Source organism: Chlamydotis macqueenii, chromosome 11 (genome assembly GCF_036417535.1).
Source record: "Chlamydotis macqueenii isolate bChlMac1 chromosome 11, bChlMac1.mat, whole genome shotgun sequence".
Lineage (NCBI taxonomy): Eukaryota > Metazoa > Chordata > Aves > Otidiformes > Otididae > Chlamydotis > Chlamydotis macqueenii.
The window spans coordinates 320,570-342,830 of NC_141566.1; the positions used below are offsets into that span (position 1 = coordinate 320,570).

Sequence of the window (22,261 nt, forward strand, 5' to 3'; positions counted from 1 at the left end):
CCTCCGGCGCAATCTCTCTGCACAGTCACGCCTTCCTTCAGGCACATCCTCCTGCTCTGCTGTGGGGTGCTCCACGCGCTGCCGGACGACAGCCTGCCTGAGCGTGGTCATCACCACAGGCTGCAGGGAAACCTCTGCTCTGGCATCTGGAGTGCCCCCCCCAGCCCCCTTTTTCACTGACCTTGGCATCGGCAGGGCTGGTTCGCATTTTCTCTATCACAGCTTGCGCGCAGCATTTTTTACCTGCTCTAAAACGTTCATCGCAGAGGTGCTACCGGTGTTGCTGACGGTCTCGGCTTTGACCGGCAGCAAAGGGGTCTTGGAACTAGAAGTGGCTGTGTCCAGCGCGGAGGCAGCTCCCAGTGTCTTCTCACAGAACCCATCCCTGCAGCCCCTGCCCGGCCCTGCCGCCACAGCTAACATAACCTTGCCACGTAACCCCAATACGACAGCAATCAGCCCCAGGACAGAGACGTGGGCTTGAGAAATAGGGCAAGGGAGCCACAGGGAGGGGCCCAGATGGAAAAACAATATCAATGGACTTCAGGCCATACAGGAGGGAGCACATGCTCCACATAAGCCCGAGAGCAATGCGGCGGCGTGGCAGCAAAAACTAAACCTACCTGCACGCACTGGCAAACACAGGATGGGTGCTCGGCCCTGGGTGCGGAAAGACTACACCTCCCAGGATGCTCCGCGGAGACATCATGGCGGAGCAGACGCCTCGTGCCTCAGGACTTCAGCTCCCGGCATGCTCTGCGAAGCCATAACGGCCAACCGCAAGCCCTGTACCCCAGGACTACAGTTCCCAGCATGCCGCACAAAGCAGCCGTTCCTGTGGGGCACACCGTTACCCCTGCGCCGAGCGCCACTGCAGAGCCTCGCAACCCCCAGCGCGGACGCTGGCAGCCCCCACCGCTGACTGCAGCACGCCGCAGCACGGCCGCGCCCCCGCCACTTCCTGTACCCGCACACAGACCGCGCCAGCCCGGCCGCTGCGCTCCTCGGGGCTTTTTCCGAGACCCGCCGGTCCATCGCCCGGCCCCGCTCACCTTCTCCATCGCTGCAGGCGCAGCCGCAGCCCGGCGGCGCTCGGGACCGCTCCACGCCCCCCGTGGCTCGCACTGGCCCCTCCACGGCCACCCGGGGCGGGGCAGGGCAGCACCAGCCCCTCCAGCAGCACCCACCCCTTTACAGGGAGGGGCCGCCTCCATCACCCTCACTGCCCGCACCTGGGGCTCCTCCAGCCCCAGCCCACAGCTGGAGCCCGGCAGGAACTGGGGGCCATCGCCTGACCCCCACACTGCATCACCTCCTCCCCTGGGCTCCTCACCTCCCATGGCCCCGGGCAAAGGGAGCAGAAACGCAGCCATGAAGTCAAAGGAGACAGCGAGTGTTTATTCAGTCATGCACATAAGTCCGAGCAGCGAGTCTGCTCTGGAGCTTGCAGCCTCCAATCCCCTCTCCGTGTCACTGGAACGACTGCCAAGTCATTCCAGGAGCCACGCTCGTTGGTTCGGCAGGGAACGTACGGTGGGTCGGCTGCGTCCTGGAGCGCCGGGCTGCTGGGCAGACTTGGAGGCTGCTAAAAACAAAGAGCAGGGCACGGAACACTACAAGAGAAGAGAAGAGAGGCAGCTTGCAAGACAGAGGGGCGTAGCGAGAAAGCACGAGGCAGGAAACAGGATAGCGAGAGAAGGATGGGGACAGAGAAGGACAGGGAGCCTGACAGAGGTGGGCAAAGAAGCAGTGGAGAGAGGAAGAGAGGCAGCAGAAAGAGGGAGAGGGAGCGGGACAGAGACCAGCAAAGAAGGATGGGGAGCAGGATGGAGATGCAGGAAAAACCTGAGCTGGGCAATACGACAGGGAGGTAAAGACAACTAGGTGCAGGAAGCGAGACCGAGAGAGATGGAGAAAGCTAAAGCCATAACAAGAACGGGGCAGAGAGGGAGGAATGAAACAACAGTGAAACAACAGGGACAGGACGCCAGGACATCAAAGGTTGGACAGAAGAGGTGACAGCAAGGGGACAACACAAAACAAATCATACAGCTGCATGCTTAGAGGGCAGAGAGGGAAGAATTAAGAAATAGGGTCAAGGAGCCTGAAAAAAAGAGAGAGCTGGGAAAAAAAAACAAACAGTGTAGCAATGCATACAGAAAGAACAGGGGCAGAATGGAAAATCAGGTGCATCAGGGAGCCAGAGACGGCAAGCTGGATAAAGGAGAAAAGCGACAGGCTAGAGGGCAGAGAGGGAGGAAATGGAAAGCCAGAGACTGGGAGCTGGACAGAGAGAGAGGCAGAAATTAAATGGGCAAGTGCGACAGGCCACAGGGCAGAGAGGGAGCAATGGATAAATACGGACAGAGGACCAGGCAGAACACAATGTGAAATAATAGGAACACGACTGGCATACAGGGAAGAGGGAAGAATTAAAAAACGGGGACTGAGAAGCTAGACAGAATGACATGGAGAAACAAAAAAATAACAGTGACGGCTTACCAGACAGATAGGGAGCCGCAGGCAGAGAGAGATGGAGGGGAAACAATCAAATAGCGTGCAGCTGCAAGACAGAGAATGTAGAATTTAAACTGAGCATTACAAGCAGGTGGGCTAGCTTTGTGGGTTTAGCCCCTAGCACCCATCGCTGTGCAGAAATTACAGAAATAAATACCTCTGCTCCGTGCGTAAGCCTGGCGTACTGCGCACTGGGTAAACAAACCCAGATTTGGGACAGCAAGAGGGATAGGGAGCAGGACAGAATGGGAAAGGAAAAAATGCTGGGAGGCTGAACAAAGGCAAAGAGAAACAAAGACAGAAAGCAGGGCACGGGAACGGAAGCAAAACAAAATAGCGATGGCCTGCAGGACCGAGACGGAGAAATTAAAAAACAACCACGGGGAGCAGCACAGAATGACAGAGAGAGAATAAAGGAACAGAGAGCAGGACAGCTCTGGAGGAAAAATCAACTGTGATAGGCAGTGGGAGAGAGATACCAGAAAAGGAAAAAAACAGTGAGGGAAAGAGAAAGGAAAGAAGAGACACCCAGCTGAACAGGGGAATACAGTTAGAAAAGACAGGAGAGCAAACGGGACACAGAGAGAAAAACAGAAAATAAAGTAGGAGGAAGCAGGGCAACAGGACAAAACCAGGAAAAAATAGGAGTGAGATCTGGACAAAAAAGGGAAAAAAAAAAAACTGACCAAGGAAAAGAGACAGAAAGAGGGACAGGGAGATGGCAGAGAAAAGAAACAGCAGCAGCAGGATGGAGATGGGAAAAAACCATCAACCTTAGATTGTCAGGAGGACAGAGAAGAACATGAATACAAGCAATGGCCTGCAGGACCAAGACGGAGAAATTAGAAAACAACCATGGGGAGCAGCACAGAATGACAGAGAGAGAATAAAAGGACAGAGAGCAGGACAGCTCTGGAGGAAAAATCAACTGTGATAGGCAGTGGGAGAGAGATACCAGAAAAGGAAAAAAACAGTGAGGGAAAGAGAAAGGAAAGAAGAGACACCCAGCTGTACAGGGGAGCACAGTTAGAAAAGACAGGAGAGCAAACGGGACAGAGAAAGAAACAAACAGACAATAAAGTGGAAGGAAGCAGAGGAAAAGGACAAAAAGAGGAAAATAAATAGGAATAGGAGTGAGATTGGGACAAAATGGCGGGGGGGGAAACACTGACCAAGGAAAAGAGACAGAAAGAGGGACAAGGGAGAAGGCAGAGAAAAAAAATGGCAGCAGCCAGACGGAGATGCGGGTGGGAAAAAAACCTTGGATAGACAGCCGGACAGAGAAGAACATGAATATGAGCAAGGATCGGGACCTCATTGCACTCTATAGCTTCCTGAAGGCAGGTTGTGATGAACAGGGGTTTGGCCTCTTCTTCCAGGCAACAAGCAGGACCCGAGGAAATGGCCACAAGTTGTACCAGAGGAGGTTTAGATTGGACTTGAGGAAAAACTTTTTCTCTCAAAGAGTGGTAAGGCACTGGAACGGCCTGCCCAGGGAGGTGGTGGAGTCTCCGTCCCTGGCAGTGTTCAAGAGGTGGCTTGATGAGAAGCTACAGGATATGGTTTAGTAGCTGTGGCAGCAATGGTAGTGAGAAGACGGTTGGACTAGATGATCTTATAGGTCCCATCCAACCATGTGATTCTATGATTCTATGATTCTATGAAAGGGATATAGCAAGAAACGACAAGACAGGGAGCAAGACAGACAGAACAAAAAAGCATTGAAAGAGAGAGAGCATGCACTTGTGAGAGCCACAGGGGTTGGAGAGATAAAGATAGATCTCAAAAGAGCTACAAAGGCACATCAACTTAATAAAAAGGGCCAGGGAACAGCATGAAGGCCCAGAGACAGCAAGAGATGAACAGGACGGAGTGAGAGGCAGAATGGAAGAAAAACAGCAACACCAAGCAAGACAAAGGGATAAAGCAAGAAAGGGAAGGGAGGAGAGAGACAGGAAGGCAGGGACTCAGAGCAGCACGTACAGGCACAGGGAGGAAACAAATGCCAGAAACCAGACCAGAGAAACTGCAAAGAAAAAAAGAGAAGGATGCAGAACGGCACAAAGGGAAATAAAAGGAAAAAACAGCGATGGGCTGCAGGACAGAGCCAGAGGGTGGAAAAAAGGAAGAGGAGAGGGGAGAACAAGAGCCCAGATAGAAAAAGAAAGGGTGCTGTACAAGAAGAGAGAGAAGGGGAAAGAGAAAGACTGAGAAAACAAAAAAAAAATAGAACAAGAAGAGAGATACAGGGAAGCCAAGAAAATCACAGCAGCGTGAGAAAGAAAAAGGGAAAGAGAGGCAGCTGGGGGAGGGCCAAGGAGGCCCTGGGATGGAGAGGAGGGGAGAAGGGGCCCCGAGGGCCCGGGACTCACCGCAGCTCTCGGCGCTCCAGGGAGAGTTTGCCAGTTCAGACCCTTCTTTCTCTGCTCTTCCCTTCCTCTTCTGTCACTCCAGTTGCTTGACTGTCCCCAACCTAAGAAAAGAGGGGGATGCGTTACAGCTCTTATGAGACAAAGCTTCCTAGAAACGTAGCCTCGCTCACCCAGTACTTGACCGTGCCCCCTTTTTAAATTATGTGTACAGACCCTGCGGCGCTCTTTGGCGATCTAGCCTGCTGCGGCCTTCAAAACGGGATCTTCCTCACCCAGAGAGGCAGGCTGTCTCTTGCACGCAGCACAGGCAGCTGCCGGTCAGACGGCCTTCAGTTACGTCTTCCGGAATACCGATCCACAGTGACAGGTGGCTGCCTTCGTCCGACCGGACTGCGCACCAGCTTGCGGCTTTGCCACCCCCTTGCCCTTGAGAGAGTGGCTACCTGGAGCGGCTCCACAACCACTGCTGCCCAAAACAGCAGAGGAAAAGGCACTAAAAAGCAACGACAAAGAACAAAGACAAACTGTCAAGACACTAGGAATGACATCGACAGCCTAAAGCATCAGCCAGGCAGAGCTTGCAGCTGACCTTGTGCCGCGGTTTAACCCCAGCCAGCAACTGTGCTCGCTCACTGCCCCCGACCCTGTGGGATGGGGAGAGACTCAGAAAGGTCAACGTGACAACTCTTGGGTCTTGAGATAAAAACAGTTTAATATTAAGGAAAAAAACAACCACCACTGGTAAGGAAAAGCGGAACAAAAAAAAAAAATACAGCAAAAGAAAACCCAAGACATGCAACTGATACAAATGAACACACTTGTAAGTTTCTAATGAAAACATTTAGAGTGTTTTCATTTTAGAATGGAAACAATCTCCATAAAAGTTGGGGGTGGGGGCACTGGGTAAGTTGGGGAACACAGGCAGCACCCCAAGGATACCGAGACAGAGGGGTCATGGGGAGGCAGCGCCAAAAAGGGGGGCGTCGAACAGGGACACAAAACAAGAGTGCAGGGCACGCAACGGGCAAAACACAGGGGAAAAAAAACTCACAAGGGAGGAAAACCTCACACGGTGGGGGGGTGTTTTAGTGAAAAGCATTTGCAAGTGATACAGGGAATTAACGGTCTGCTAAATATTGCTTGATTTAGAAGACTGACTGACTGCATACTGCTTGATTTAGGAGACTAACTGTCTGCTAGACAATGCCTAACAATCCTCTTTGCCTTGAAACTCACTTAAGCTTATCAGGGACTGGTACTTGTCAAGAAACTGGTATTCAGTCAAGGACTAATATGTCAAGCAAAGGACATGATAACAGGAGTCGTTCAGAAACTGCTGAAATCCCCAAGTGAAAGGAGAGCATGGGTGAATGACTGAAGTTCATCTAGAGGAAGATCAGACCCCTGAAGAAGTAAACGACCACCAGAGACAGATCTGAAATGCTAACGCAAGTGGTTTTTTAATAACCCCGCCTCGCTTATGCACATGTATGTCTGTATTGTGCAATCCTAGGAATGTGTGTACCTGCACCGGATACATTTTTGGTAAAATGTGCTGTCAGTGTGCGTGCTTTTGGAGAAGCAATCCCCCACGCACCCGGTGCCAAATAAACATGCCTGCTTTATAACTCTCTCCGAGTTGTAGAGTTTGATCCACGCGTCAGGAGGGCTGAGAAACACAGAGCGGGACAGTGGGGACGGATACGAGGGAGAGACGGACACGCAAGGACAAGGGGTACGTGCGGGAAGAAAGGTGCGTAAGGATGACCTATAGCAGGGAGTCCACGCAGGACAATCCACAGCACGTAACTCACCCGGCATAACCTGCACGAGATGACCCACACCGGCCAATGGACCCACACTGCGTAATCCCCAGCGAGAACCCCTCCGTCTCCCACTGGGTCACACCAACTATCCCCAAATTGAGTGGCTTTTTTTTTTTTCCTTGTCCAGAATATTTTTTTTCCCATGGCCAGACTATGCTCCAGACCACACCTCATTTGATTTTTCCTGTGTCTGAATATTTAGTTAAAAGACTACAGAAGGAAAATCACCACATTCTTAACATTCACTCTAAAATCCATGCGGCAAGTCCCTTAGGAAAAATGCAGTCACGCATCGCAGACGTACCTTGTATTTGCAGACCGCTGCGGCTCCTTTCCATCCATCTCGTACTTTCACGGCCAAGGAAAGGGCGACCACGGTGAAACGCTGGCAGCAGACATTCAGCAGAGAGAGGGAAAAACCCCTTAGTTTGAAGCTAGGCAGGAATCTAACTCTTCCTTTTGGGGCGAGGTTTCTCAGGACTAAAACCACGTGAAGGACAGAGTATCTTGCAGCACCTTTGGTACAGCTGCTGATACTGGCCTTTAAAGCTTTTGCATTTTTCAGACACCCAGGCCTTTTTTTGACTCATTGGCAGCTTTAGTTTCACTCGAACCGCTGTCCTACATACAGGCAGGGGACAGACACAGATGCCTACATACATTTTCTCAACCCTAAGTACAGCCGAGATCTCCTCACCCTCTATGTGCCAAGTTGAATATTTGTTTGTTAAGGAGCACAGCAACACTTCTGTCCTCGTGAACTGCCTCCGAGCAGAGGAGGGCTCTGGGACTTCCTGGACGCCAGTGCTCCCGCTTTCACTGTCAACTCCGCAGGGCCACCCACCGGAAAAAAGGCCTCAAAATAACGAACGTCAGACGATTGCTGCCACACCAAAAGTGCCAGCACTGAAAGCTCGTGCTGCTCCTCGCCGGCCCTTGCCAGCGCCTCTACAGGCCCACAAACGTTATCCAGCCTAGAGACTGCATAAAAGGCAGACCGCCCCAGGCTGCAACACTCTTGCCCAGCGTACACTGACCAGTAACGTCTCCCCCTTCACCTTCCCGAGAGAGACTGTTCCCAGGGAGCCCTCTTCCTCCCATCAATTTACTACACCCTCCCTGCAGTTTTCAACCTTGTTCCCTCCTCGGCTGTGGTCCCTCAACTTAGCTCTCAAATGGCCAGAAATCAGATTCCATCCTCAAAAGAACAACCCCATGCTAACTAAGATGGCGCTTCCTCGCCCAGCTCCTCATCACCATCTGCAAAAAAAAAAACCCAAAAATAAAACCTACCAAACAGCACCGCCCTTCAACATCACACCACTTACCACCAATCTCTTCTATGGCACTCTCCTCCTCAAAAGCGCCGCAGTGCTCTGCTCACCGGCTCCACTCATTGCCAAGAAGTCCGACGCCGCAACTGCCGCTCGTGGTGCTTCAGATGCTGAGAGACGCAAAGCTCAACTTACTTTTTCTGGGGTGTAGGTAGAAAAAAAATAGGTGTCATACCAAGCTAACTAGAAAAGTATGTCATTACATGCAATGACAACATTATCAAAAACCACCTGCTTTAGCTTCCTACAAGAAAACAAATGCTCCAGGCTTCATTTCTAGCAAGACCATGCATGCTATCTAACTTCTACCACAGCTACGTTCTGGACAGGGCTGAATGACAAATGTAGCAGAACGTGGTGGCTCGCACACGTGGCCGACAGAGGCACGGAGCTCCTGGCACTGCGTCCTGGTGTCTGCTCTGTCAGGGAGGGCTCAGATGGACCAGCCACTCCTTGCTGGAGGCACCTGCCTGTGATTCACTCCTCAGTCCCCTCCAGCAGCCATGCCCAGGCGGCCCCCTTTACAGCTGGAGGCCCCTCATACAGCAGGGCCAGGGCCACCCTCAGCCTCACTGGACCCATCTGGGGCTGCCCCACCTCCAGCCCCAGCTGGAGCCCATCAGGAGCAGGGGCCCTTGCCAAAGCCCCACAGCACATCACCCCCTTCCCTGTGCCTGTCCTCAGCCATCAGCTCTGCACCCAGGGGCTGCAAACACATCCAGGGGCACAGAGGACGTCACAGACAGTGAGATACAGAACAGAAAAAAAAAAACAGTGACAGTACGCAAGACAAAGAGATAGAGAAAGAAAGATAAGAAAAGAAAGAGAGAGATAGAAAGGCAGAGGCACAGGGCAGGCATGCAGAGGCGCAAAGAAAAGCAGGCCAGAAAACAGGCTGGAGAAATTAGTCGGGGGGAGAAGACGGATGCAGGTCAGGACAAAGAGATGGAAAAGGCAAAAACAGCAATGGGCCGCAGGACAGAGACAGAGGACAAACAAAGGAAGGAAAGGGAGCAGAACAAAAGTGCAGGGATACAAAACAAAAGGAAGCGGTAGAACAAGAGATTTAAAGGGAGAGAGAAAGGGGGAAGAGCATACAAGAACAGACAGAAGAGGAGAGGTAGAAGGAAACAATAACAACAACAACAAATCACAGCAGCTTGGGAAAGGTAGGGGTCACGGGAGCGGCAGGGAAGGACAGGGACGCACAAGAGAGGAGGCAGAGCCCCAGGGGCCGGGGACTCACCACAGCTCTCACTCCCGGCACTGCTGGGAGAATCTGACAGGTCAGATGCTGCTTTCTGCTTCTCTCCTCTTCTGTAACTCCGACCACTTGGCTGTCCTCCACCTAAGAGAATACGTGGGTGTCTTACAGCTCTTAGACAAAAAGCTTCCTAGACACGTAGCCACCCACCCACCCACGCTCGCTCGCGCGCTATGTGGCCGTACCGTGCTTCAGGTTCCACGTACAGACTGTGCAGTGCGCACTGGCGGTCTGGCCTGCTGAAGAGTACAAAGAGGGATCCTTCCTCACCCGGAGAGGCAGGCTAGGCTCTCTCTGGCCTGCAGCGGGAGGCAGCTGCTGGCTGGCTGGCCTTTGGTTTCTTCTTCTTCTTTACCTTTCTGTGGCCTCTCCAGCTTCAGCTGCAGCAGCTCCTCTCCACAGGCAGTAAGCGCTCCATCCGTTCATTTTCGCTCCCGCACCGCCAGGAGAGCGCGGCCGGGCAGAGACAGCCCACACAAGCCTGAGGCGAGTGCAGTCAACAGCGTTCCCAAGGGAGGAACGGACAGCCACGGCCTCTGGGAGAGGGAAAGAAGAAGCAGCGACCGTTATTACCGCACGCGGCCCCTGGCCGGAGCGCCTGCTGCCGCAGGGGATTCTCCAGATACACTGAGGTCCCCCCTCGCAGCCTTCAGGGCAGGGCGTGGCCCGGTGCTACGGGACAGGCTTCAGGGGACGCGCCGGAGCGGCGGGCAGCTGCACGGGGCCGGGGGAGGCTCGGGGGGAGCTCTGGCGAGCTGGGGAGGTGCCCGGCGTCTCCGCCCGGGAGGGGGGGCCCCCTCCTGCCCCTCTTCCCTTCTCTCTGCTCTCGGGTCACTCCCCGGGGCTGCCCTCGCCCGGCTCGGCTCCGAGCGGGCGGCTTGAGGCTCCCCGGGCGGGCAGGAGACAGCGCTGCAGCCACGAAAGGGGCTCGCTCACCTCACGGGTGCCCTCGGTACTCACCCGTCACCGCCGCCGGGACCCGCCGGCCGCACACCGCCATGCTGCTCCCGGCCGCATGCGCAGTCCGAAGGCCGAACACAGTGCCTGCCGGGAGAAGGGCAGAGCACTGCGCATGCGCGACTCCCGAGCTGCAGTTCCCGCTTTCCGTCACCAGGTGGCAGCAGCCCCCCACCGCTCCGGGCCTGGGTGTTCAGCCGGACGAGCCACGGCCGGTTCCTCCCTCCCGTTCGCGCCGTCCGCAGCCGGTCACCCCTTCCCGGGGCACGGCTGCCCCTTCCCCCCGCGCAGCCTGGGCAGTGACATTTGTGGCCTCTGTACCAAAAAGCGTCCCCGTGGGAGGGGGAGAGAATGAGAAGGGTGAAAGTGAGGAAACTCGCGGGTTGAGATGAAAACAGTTTAACAATTAAGAAGAAACAAACCACCACCAATACCCCTTGTGAGCAAAGGAGAGAACAATAAATGCCCAGAAAGAGAAGTGATAAAACTGAAAACAATTGCAAATTATCAATTAAAACAACTGAGATGCAGTGAGGTGCAGGGAAGCAGGTGGGAGGTTTCAGTTTGGGGGTGGTGGGGGGCAGGCATCACCCCAGGGTCTGCAGGCAGAGGGGTTACGGGGGGCAGGGTCAAATACGGGGAGGCAGAGCAGGGGTGGAGGGGGGAGTGAGGGCATGAGACAGGAGGGCAGGGGTTGCGAGGGTGCCGGGGGGGGGGGTGCGGAGAAATACCAAAAAATCTTAAAGAGCTAAGGGGAGGGACCAAGGGAGCCAGACACAGAGAGAATGATACAGACAAAAGCGGGCTATGGCACAGAAAGGGAAGAAATTAAAACAAAGGGACAGGGACCTGGAGTAACTTAATCTAATATAAGAAAGAAAAGGTGTATGTAGGACACAGGGCAGAGAGAGAGGAACTGAAAAATCAGGGACATGGACCTGGACATAGAGAGATAGGGGGCTGGGAACTGTGAAAGGCTAAAAGGCAGATGAGGAGAAATTTTGAAAGTTGTGATAGGAAGACAGACAGATAAATGGAAAAAAAATGGGCAGCAGAGAGAAAAAGAAAGCAAAGAGGTAGAAGGAGAGAGGGAGAGGTATAGGGAAGTAAAAAAAACCTACAGCAGTGAGAGAAAGAGAGGGAGAGGCAGGGGGTGTTACCGAAATCCGGAATAAAACTCCTTAACAGCAACGAGAAGTTAAGAAGCAGGCACTTCTTTATTGCAGCGCTGGGCGCACGGGGGATCACTCCACCTAGCGTGCGCACCCATTTGATCAACAGCACGGGTTAAATACACATTAATTATACATATTCATTAAATTCCAAGAAATAATATGCATAAACATAAATTTTCTGAGAAACCATTACATCATTTCCCTACCCACTCGCGCATGCCCAGTCTTTTGAGTCGAGGGTCTTTTGGTGGTCTTGGTGGTCGTCAAAACGCCCCCTCCTCAGATTCGCTGGTCAAACTCCTCCTTGAAATCTCCATATCTGGTCTTGAGAACAGGTCGCGGTGCTGCTTGATTTTCCTGGCTCCAAAGTGATGGCTCAGGGCCTATTTCTGCAGGTGGTGTTTGGGGGTGTTTGGGACTTACCATTGTATTAAAGATATGCTAGGCTAGCTTCTAACAAATGCGTATTATAAGATCTCTAGGGTCCCACTCCCTTTAGGAACAAACAAATTTTATGAAGATTTAACCTATGTGACTACAGTTCTATAGTTAGCAAGAATCACCTCATATTGATATTTAATTTTCAATGTTTATGTCATGTAACATTTCCCCCCTTTGAGACTTATTTAATTTTTTTTCAATAAGTCTCATTTACTTATAACTAATCTCCATAATCAGTAAACCAAAAAGTATTATTAGCATTACTACTAAAATTCCTTTGATAGATTTCATTATTTTGATATGATTTTGTCTAATTCATTAAAAATGAGAGACTGTTAACTTTAAATGACATATTTCTTTAGAAATCCATTGTTTCTGTTTTGGAGGCTGTGCTTCTTGACTCTCAAATAATGAATCCAAGAATCAATATCTTCAAATTTAGGGGCTGTATATATTGCTAGAAGCACCTGATATGGTTCTTTCCATTCTTATTGAAGAGTTTCTGATTCCCAAATTTTCAGGTACACATAATCTCCTGGTTAAAAATGATGAACCGGGGAATCTAAAGAAAGAGGCTCTGTGGCAGTTCCATATCCATATCAGAGTTCTTCCAAGGGATATCAAATACAATTCCATTTCATTATCCCCAGTAGCAGTCACATTTTGAATAAGGGTTAGCGTCTGATAAGATTTTCCATACATTAACATATGGACTAATTTTAGTCCTAGATCTGGATTGAATCTTGATTCTCGGAAGTGCTTAAGGAAGAGCATGAGGCCATTTTAAAGATATTTTCTGACAAATTTTACTTGTCTATTAGATTGTGGCCTTCAAGGAGTGTGTAAATTCAATTTGATTCCCAGAATTTTCCTCAATATTTGAATAATTTCAGACACAAAATGAGGACCTCTATTTGATTATATTCTTTTGGGGATTCCAAACCATGATATTATCTCTTTTAACATATTTTTAGCCACTTCTCTTGCCTATTGGTGCGACAGGAAAAGAAAATCTTTTGGCCATATTTACTAATACCAATAGATATCTATATCCATTTTGTTGTGGCAATTCTGAAAAATCAATCTGCCAATAATTTTCAGGCAAGTTTCCCATATATATGGTTCCTGGGGGTGGTTATTTAATATTTCTCGGGTTATTCTTTAAACAAGTTTCACACTTTTTGTTACTGATTTTATTAGCTTTATCATCCTAACACTAATCACCTGTCTTCTTAAATCACTGATCATTGCCTCTGTTTCCCAATGAATTTTTCTATGCTTTTAGCTTTGATTGTGGTGAGACCACAACTTGATTTTTAGGACTAATGATCATTTTTCATATTTATTTGAATTGATTTAGCTAATTCCAAATCAACCTTACTGTAATTTGGGGTTTGTTGCTCAAATTTCACTTCTTTAACTAGTATTATTGTCATGATGCCTTTTTCTGCTCTCTTCTTTGCCTTTTTATTGACTAATTTATTTCCAATATTCACTGGGAAATTCCCAAATTGGTGGGCTTTGCAGTGCATTATTGCAACTTCTTTGGGTTTCTGCACCACTTGGAGCAATTGCAGAATTTCTTCTTGGTGTTTAATGGATGTTCCTTGTGCTGTCAGCATTCCTCTTTCTTTCCATGTGGCTCCATGGGCATGTACTACTCCAAAAGCATACTTTAAATCAGTCCATATATTCACTTTTTATGTTCTGTCCATTTTAGGGCTTTTATGAGGGCTAGTTATCAATTCCGCCTTTTGTGCTGAGGTGTTCACTGAGAGCGGCTTTGCATCAATAACAGAGTTTGTTATTGTTATTGTATATCCAGCCAATCTTCTTCCATTTCTCACGAGGCTGCTTCCATCAGTACATATCTCGAATTCTGGGTCAGGTATGTTCACTCTTCTGTTACTTCTGCTGGAATAAACTTGTTTGATGGTCTGTAGGCAGTCATGACTTAGAACTTCTTCTTCTATTGAACTTAAAAAGATGGCAGGATTTATTGTTGTAGTTGTTTTTGATTTGACATCATCTTGTTCCAACAGGACAATTTGATGTTTGAGCATCCTGCTTGGGGATAACCAGTGTCCTCCTTTCTGTTCCAGAACAGAAAGTACCATATGCGGTACATAAGCTGTTCTTGGGTGTCCCGTTGTCAGCTTACAAGCTTCTTAAGTCAGGAGGACAGTTGCTGCTACAGCCCATAGACAACCTGGTCATCCTTAGCTAACATTGTCCAATTGTTTGGAGAAATAACCAACCGGTCTTCTTCATTCTCCATTTTTCTGAGAAAGCATTCTTCTGAGGGCCGAATGTTGTCTTTCATGAACAAACAGTTCAAAGGGTTTGGTTAAATCGGGCAACCCTAGAGCAGGAGTGAACATCAGAGCTACCTTTACATTCTGGAATGCCTTTCGAGCTTCAGGTTCTCACACAAGGGGTCCCTCCTTCAATTCCTTTAATCCACAGGTGACACCAGCCAGCCATTCCCAGAAACGTTTGCAGCTCCTTAGCTCCTTTTGGCTCCGGCATTTGGCAAATTGCCTCTTTTCTCTCATTTCCCAGTTGTCTTTGTCCCTGTGTGATTTCAAATCCCAAATACATGACAGTCTCTTTTCCAATCTGTGCTTTCTTCTTGGAAAATCTGTTATCACTTTGGCCCAAGAAATTTAGCAGGTTAGTAGTCAAGTTGAAATATTCTTCTCTGGTTTCTGTGGCTATTAAAATATCATCTACATATTGCAACACCAGTCTTTCAGGATAAATTATTTTGCATGTTTCTAATTCCTTAGCCAATTGATTTCCAAAGATCATTGGGCTATTTTTAAATCCTTGAGGTAGCACTGCCCAGGTGAGCTGAGTCTTCTGCCTAGTTGTGGGATTTTGCAGTTCAAAGGCAAAATATGCCTGACTATTTTTGTCAAGAAGAATACAGAAAAAGGCATCCTATAAGTTCAATACAGTGAACCACTTGTGATTTTCTTTTAAAGCTGTCAACGAGGATACAGGTTTGCCACTAAGGGGTGAATATCTTGAACTATTAAATTTATTGCTATTAAAATCTTGTACTAACCTATATTCCTCACTTTCTGGCTTTTTCACAGGTAAAATGGGAGTATTGAATTCTGATTCACATTCGACTAATAGTCGATATTTTTTTAAGAAATTTTCAATCATTTTCTCAAGGCCTCTTCTAGCTTCTAATTTTGAAGGGTACTGGTTTTGTCTTACCAGTTTGGTGCTCTCCTTTAGAAAAATCTTTACCGGTTCTGCTGCTTTTGAATGTCCGGGAACTTCGCCAGCCCACACCAAAGGGTTACTGCATTGTCCACTTCTTGAGGGATTTCATATGGCTCTGAAGTTGTCTGCAACATAAAAATTCTTGCCTCTCTGGCTTTTGATTAGGGTATATTTAATTGAATGTCACAGTTTTAAAAATTAATTTGTGCTTTCAATTTGCTCAATAAATCTCTCCCCACTAAGGCAACAGGACACTCTGGCATGTATAAAAATTAGCCAGTTCCCCATTTTTACCCACCTTAAAGTTAAGGATTGAATGAAAAAATTATTTTCAGCTTTCCCTGTGGCACCAATTTTGTCTACATGCTTTTTACTCAATTTTCTTCTACCAGTACTTAAAATGAATAGCTCCAGTATCAAAATAGAAAATCCGTGGTTTGGGTCCCCAGCTGGATTGTAACCAGGGGTTCTGCTGGGGAATTCTCCCCCAGTCCTCTTTGCACCTCTGACACAGGCATCTGCTGTGCTGCCAGTTTTTTGTTTCTTTTTCAGAATAAGGACACGCATTTTTCCAGTGCCACCATGCTTCACACTTTGCACACTGATATTCCCAATCTCTCTCCTATTGCAGTTATTTTATCCATTCCTCTACCACACCCCGATCTCATCCCCGGTTTGTTCCCCTACTGCTTGTCAAAGTGGTAGGGGGGGCAAGGCTTGAGCCGCTCCTTGTTCTATCTGGTCTTGTCAGCTTCCAGTTCTCCCTGCAATAGGACTGAAACCCTCATAATTCAACTGTCCCACTCTACAGCTCCCACCGGGGGTTCGGTGTTCTGGCCCCTTTTTCTACTGTTTCATTTGTTAAACCTGCATCAACACTTCCAGACCGCACATAAAGATAATACAGAAATTTAACACATGAATTCTATGCTTTCCTCTTCAGTTCCACATTTTAAACATCACTTTCTATACTACAAGCCAGGATCTTTTCAACCTTTTTCCTTTTTTTTTTTTTTTTTTTTTATGCCAAAACCATCAGATCCTTGGGGACGTATCTGCAATCTTTCTGCCACTTGGGATGATTTCCCAAAGTAAAGAACAAATCAACATCGGGGACCACATCTCACTTTCCTTCCCTTCTACAAGATAACATCAACTGTAAAATATTGGATCCATTTTTTTTTTTTCTAGTTACTGGGTCTCCCCTTATATCCTCCCAATGTTTAAGAACACATCCCAGTGGAGACTTCATTAATATTTCCCCTACCATTGAGGTAGACATAGAAGATATGTGTTTTCCCATATTTTACAAAGGAGTTTTTGGTACCAAAAAGACAATAACACTGTTCTACAAACAAAGTCAATCCCATCACCAAGAAAAGTTTAAAACCCCAAATGCAATACTGTATATCATTCAAGTCCCTACACTGCAACACATGCATACAGACTTAAAAACAAAACAAAACAAAACAAAACGCACTGAAGCAACAATTAGCAGCTTGTAAATCACTTCTAAAACACCCTGGGGCCCTTTCCAAGCTATGTACAAATCTTACCAATACTCCCCATACTCTTACTCTTAAACAATTTAGACTAAATGCCAAATACCAGATAAATGCAAATGACAATTGTCCCAAATACAAAAACCAAACAAATGCAAATGACAATTGTCCCAAATACACAAATGTCCAACCCAGCAATAGCTTTCGCTTATGACTTACGGGCAGACGCCTAGGCTTCCAAACCAAACGGGTACCCTCTAAGCCCCAACCCTGCGAAGCTTTCGCCGCGCCTTACGGGCAGGCTATCCAGAGCAGACAGATTTCAAAGAAGAAGTGCCTTACCCTTTTCTCCAGGGAACGTTGCGAGGAGCTTTGTGAGTCGAGAGCGATGGGTCTCCCCGAGAATACCTCGGTGCCGGCTGGAGTTCGATCAACACTCGATCTCGTTCAGTCTCACTCGCAAGGTCCCATCTGGGTCGCCAAAACTGTTACCGAAATCCGGAATAAAACTCCTTAACAGCAATGAGAAGTTAAGAAGCAGGCACTTCTTTATTGCAGCGCTGGGCGCACGGGGGATCGCTCCACCTAGCGTGCGCACCCATTTGATCAACAGCACGGGTTAAATACACATTAATTATACATATTCATTAAATTCCAAGAAATAATATGCATAAACATAAATTTTCTGAGAAACCATTACATCATTTCCCTACCCACTCACGCATGCCCAGTCTTTTGAGTCGAGGGTCTTTTGGTGGTCTTGGTGGTCGTCAAAACGCCCCCTCCTCAGATTCGCTGGTCAAACTCCTCCTTGAAATCTCCATATCTGGTCTTGAGAACAGGTCGCGGTGCTGCTTGATTTTCCTGGCTCCAAAGTGATGGCTCAGGGCCTATTTCTGCAGGTGGTGTTTGGGGGTGTTTGGGACTTACCATTGTATTAAAGATATGCTAGGCTAGCTTCTAACAAATGCGTATTATAAGATCTCTAGGGTCCCACTCCCTTTAGGAACAAACAAATTTTATGAAGATTTAACCTATGTGACTACAGTTCTATAGTTAGCAAGAATCACCTCATATTGATATTTAATTTTCAATGTTTATGTCATGTAACATTTCCCCCCTTTGAGACTTATTTAATTTTTTTTCAATAAGTCTCATTTACTTATAACTAATCTCCATAATCAGTAAACCAAAAAGTATTATTAGCATTACTACTAAAATTCCTTTGATAGATTTCATTATTTTGATATGATTTTGTCTAATTCATTAAAAATGAGAGACTGTTAACTTTAAATGACATATTTCTTTAGAAATCCATTGTTTCTGTTTTGGAGGCTGTGCTTCTTGACTCTCAAATAATGAATCCAAGAATCAATATCTTCAAATTTAGGGGCTGTATATATTGCTAGAAGCACCTGATATGGTTCTTTCCATTCTTATTGAAGAGTTTCTGATTCCCAAATTTTCAGGTACACATAATCTCCTGGTTAAAAATGATGAACCGGGGAATCTAAAGAAAGAGGCTCTGTGGCAGTTCCATATCCATATCAGAGTTCTTCCAAGGGATATCAAATACAATTCCATTTCATTATCCCCAGTAGCAGTCACATTTTGAATAAGGGTTAGCGTCTGATAAGATTTTCCATACATTAACATATGGACTAATTTTAGTCCTAGATCTGGATTGAATCTTGATTCTCGGAAGTGCTTAAGGAAGAGCATGAGGCCATTTTAAAGATATTTTCTGACAAATTTTACTTGTCTATTAGATTGTGGCCTTCAAGGAGTGTGTAAATTCAATTTGATTCCCAGAATTTTCCTCAATATTTGAATAATTTCAGACACAAAATGAGGACCTCTATTTGATTATATTCTTTTGGGGATTCCAAACCATGATATTATCTCTTTTAACATATTTTTAGCCACTTCTCTTGCCTATTGGTGCGACAGGAAAAGAAAATCTTTTGGCCATATTTACTAATACCAATAGATATCTATATCCATTTTGTTGTGGCAATTCTGAAAAATCAATCTGCCAATAATTTTCAGGCAAGTTTCCCATATATATGGTTCCTGGGGGTGGTTATTTAATATTTCTCGGGTTATTCTTTAAACAAGTTTCACACTTTTTGTTACTGATTTTATTAGCTTTATCATCCTAACACTAATCACCTGTCTTCTTAAATCACTGATCATTGCCTCTGTTTCCCAATGAATTTTTCTATGCTTTTAGCTTTGATTGTGGTGAGACCACAACTTGATTTTTAGGACTAATGATCATTTTTCATATTTATTTGAATTGATTTAGCTAATTCCAAATCAACCTTACTGTAATTTGGGGTTTGTTGCTCAAATTTCACTTCTTTAACTAGTATTATTGTCATGATGCCTTTTTCTGCTCTCTTCTTTGCCTTTTTATTGACTAATTTATTTCCAATATTCACTGGGAAATTCCCAAATTGGTGGGCTTTGCAGTGCATTATTGCAACTTCTTTGGGTTTCTGCACCACTTGGAGCAATTGCAGAATTTCTTCTTGGTGTTTAATGGATGTTCCTTGTGCTGTCAGCATTCCTCTTTCTTTCCATGTGGCTCCATGGGCATGTACTACTCCAAAAGCATACTTTAAATCAGTCCATATATTCACTTTTTATGTTCTGTCCATTTTAGGGCTTTTATGAGGGCTAGTTATCAATTCCGCCTTTTGTGCTGAGGTGTTCACTGAGAGCGGCTTTGCATCAATAACAGAGTTTGTTATTGTTATTGCATATCCAGCCAATCTTCTTCCATTTCTCACGAGGCTGCTTCCATCAGTACATATCTCGAATTCTGGGTCAGGTATGTTCACTCTTCTGTTACTTCTGCTGGAATAAACTTGTTTGATGGTCTGTAGGCAGTCATGACTTAGAACTTCTTCTTCTATTGAACTTAAAAAGATGGCAGGATTTATTGTTGTAGTTGTTTTTGATTTGACATCATCTTGTTCCAACAGGACAATGTGATGTTTGAGCATCCTGCTTGGGGATAACCAGTGTCCTCCTTTCTGTTCCAGAACAGAAAGTACCATATGCGGTACATAAGCTGTTCTTGGGTGTCCCGTTGTCAGCTTACAAGCTTCTTAAGTCAGGAGGACAGTTGCTGCTACAGCCCATAGACAACCTGGTCATCCTTAGCTAACATTGTCCAATTGTTTGGAGAAATAACCAACCGGTCTTCTTCATTCTCCATTTTTCTGAGAAAGCATTCTTCTGAGGGCCGAATGTTGTCTTTCATGAACAAACAGTTCAAAGGGTTTGGTTAAATCGGGCAACCCTAGAGCAGGAGTGAACATCAGAGCTACCTTTACATTCTGGAATGCCTTTCGAGCTTCAGGTTCTCACACAAGGGGTCCCTCCTTCAATTCCTTTAATCCACAGGTGACACCAGCCAGCCATTCCCAGAAACGTTTGCAGCTCCTTAGCTCCTTTTGGCTCCGGCATTTGGCAAATTGCCTCTTTTCTCTCATTTCCCAGTTGTCTTTGTCCCTGTGTGATTTCAAATCCCAAATACATGACAGTCTCTTTTCCAATCTGTGCTTTCTTCTTGGAAAATCTGTTATCACTTTGGCCCAAGAAATTTAGCAGGTTAGTAGTCAAGTTGAAATATTCTTCTCTGGTTTCTGTGGCTATTAAAATATCATCTACATATTGCAACACCAGTCTTTCAGGATAAATTATTTTGCATGTTTCTAATTCCTTAGCCAATTGATTTCCAAAGATCATTGGGCTATTTTTAAATCCTTGAGGTAGCACTGCCCAGGTGAGCTGAGTCTTCTGCCTAGTTGTGGGATTTTGCAGTTCAAAGGCAAAATATGCCTGACTATTTTTGTCAAGAAGAATACAGAAAAAGGCATCCTATAAGTTCAATACAGTGAACCACTTGTGATTTTCTTTTAAAGCTGTCAACAAGGATACAGGTTTGCCACTAAGGGGTGAATATCTTGAACTATTAAATTTATTGCTATTAAAATCTTGTACTAACCTATATTCCTCACTTTCTGGCTTTTTCACAGGTAAAATGGGAGTATTGAATTCTGATTCACATTCGACTAATAGTCGATATTTTTTTAAGAAATTTTCAATCATTTTCTCAAGGCCTCTTCTAGCTTCTAATTTTGAAGGGTACTGGTTTTGTCTTACCAGTTTGGTGCTCTCCTTTAGAAAAATCTTTACCGGTTCTGCTGCTTTTGAATGTCCGGGAACTTCGCCAGCCCACACCAAAGGGTTACTGCATTGTCCACTTCTTGAGGGATTTCATATGGCTCTGAAGTTGTCTGCAACATAAAAATTCTTGCCTCTCTGGCTTTTGATTAGGGTATATTTAATTGAATGTCACAGTTTTAAAAATTAATTTGTGCTTTCAATTTGCTCAATAAATCTCTCCCCACTAAGGCAACAGGACACTCTGGCATGTATAAAAATTAGCCAGTTCCCCATTTTTACCCACCTTAAAGTTAAGGATTGAATGAAAAAATTATTTTCAGCTTTCCCTGTGGCACCAATTTTGTCTACATGCTTTTTACTCAATTTTCTTCTACCAGTACTTAAAATGAATAGCTCCAGTATCAAAATAGAAAATCCGTGGTTTGGGTCCCCAGCTGGATTGTAACCAGGGGTTCTGCTGGGGAATTCTCCCCCAGTCCTCTTTGCACCTCTGACACAGGCATCTGCTGTGCTGCCAGTTTTTTGTTTCTTTTTCAGAATAAGGACACGCATTTTTCCAGTGCCACCATGCTTCACACTTTGCACACTGATATTCCCAATCTCTCTCCTACTGCAGTTATTTTATCCATTCCTCTACCACACCCCGACCTCATCCCCGGTTTGTTCCCCTACTGCTTGTCAAAGTGGTAGGGGGGGCAAGGCTTGAGCCGCTCCTTGTTCTATCTGGTCTTGTCAGCTTCCAGTTCTCCCTGCAATAGGACTGAAACCCTCATAATTCAACTGTCCCACTCTACAGCTCCCACCGGGGGTTCGGTGTTCTGGCCCCTTTTTCTACTGTTTCATTTGTTAAACCTGCATCAACACTTCCAGACCGCACATAAAGATAATACAGAAATTTAACACATGAATTCTATGCTTTCCTCTTCAGTTCCACATTTTAAACATCACTTTCTATACTACAAGCCAGGATCTTTTCAACCTTTTTCCTTTTTTTTTTTTTTTTTTTTTTGTTTTTTTTTTTTTATGCCAAAACCATCGGATCCTTGGGGACGTATCTGCAATCTTTCTGCCACTTGGGATGATTTCCCAAAGTAAAGAACAAATCAACATCGGGGACCACATCTCACTTTCCTTCCCTTCTACAAGATAACATCAACTGTAAAATATTGGATCCATTTTTTTTTTTTTCTAGTTACTGGGTCTCCCCTTATATCCTCCCAATGTTTAAGAACACATCCCAGTGGAGACTTCATTAATATTTCCCCTACCATTGAGGTAGACATAGAAGATATGTGTTTTCCCATATTTTACAAAGGAGTTTTTGGTACCAAAAAGACAATAACACTGTTCTACAAACAAAGTCAATCCCGTCACCAAGAAAAGTTTAAAACCCCAAATGCAATACTGTATATCATTCAAGTCCCTACACTGCAACA

General features: G+C 46.3%; 1 long non-coding RNA gene across 4 annotated transcripts; it reads right to left on the reverse strand.

Moving 5' to 3' along the window:
• Nucleotides 1–1,372: 1,372 nt before the first annotated feature.
• Nucleotides 1,373–9,844, reverse strand: LOC147599309 (uncharacterized). Of its 4 annotated transcripts, XR_015259778.1 has the most exons (4): nucleotides 9,669–9,844; nucleotides 9,499–9,552; nucleotides 9,296–9,397; nucleotides 1,373–1,613 (listed from the first exon to the last, which is right to left on the reverse strand). It is a non-coding gene; the product is annotated as an uncharacterized LOC147599309 (long non-coding RNA). The 4 variants fall into 4 exon arrangements; XR_015259780.1 differs by lacking the exons at nucleotides 9,296–9,397; nucleotides 9,499–9,552 and adding an exon at nucleotides 4,890–5,382; XR_015259777.1 differs by lacking the exon at nucleotides 9,499–9,552.
• Nucleotides 9,845–22,261: the final 12,417 nt, after the last annotated feature.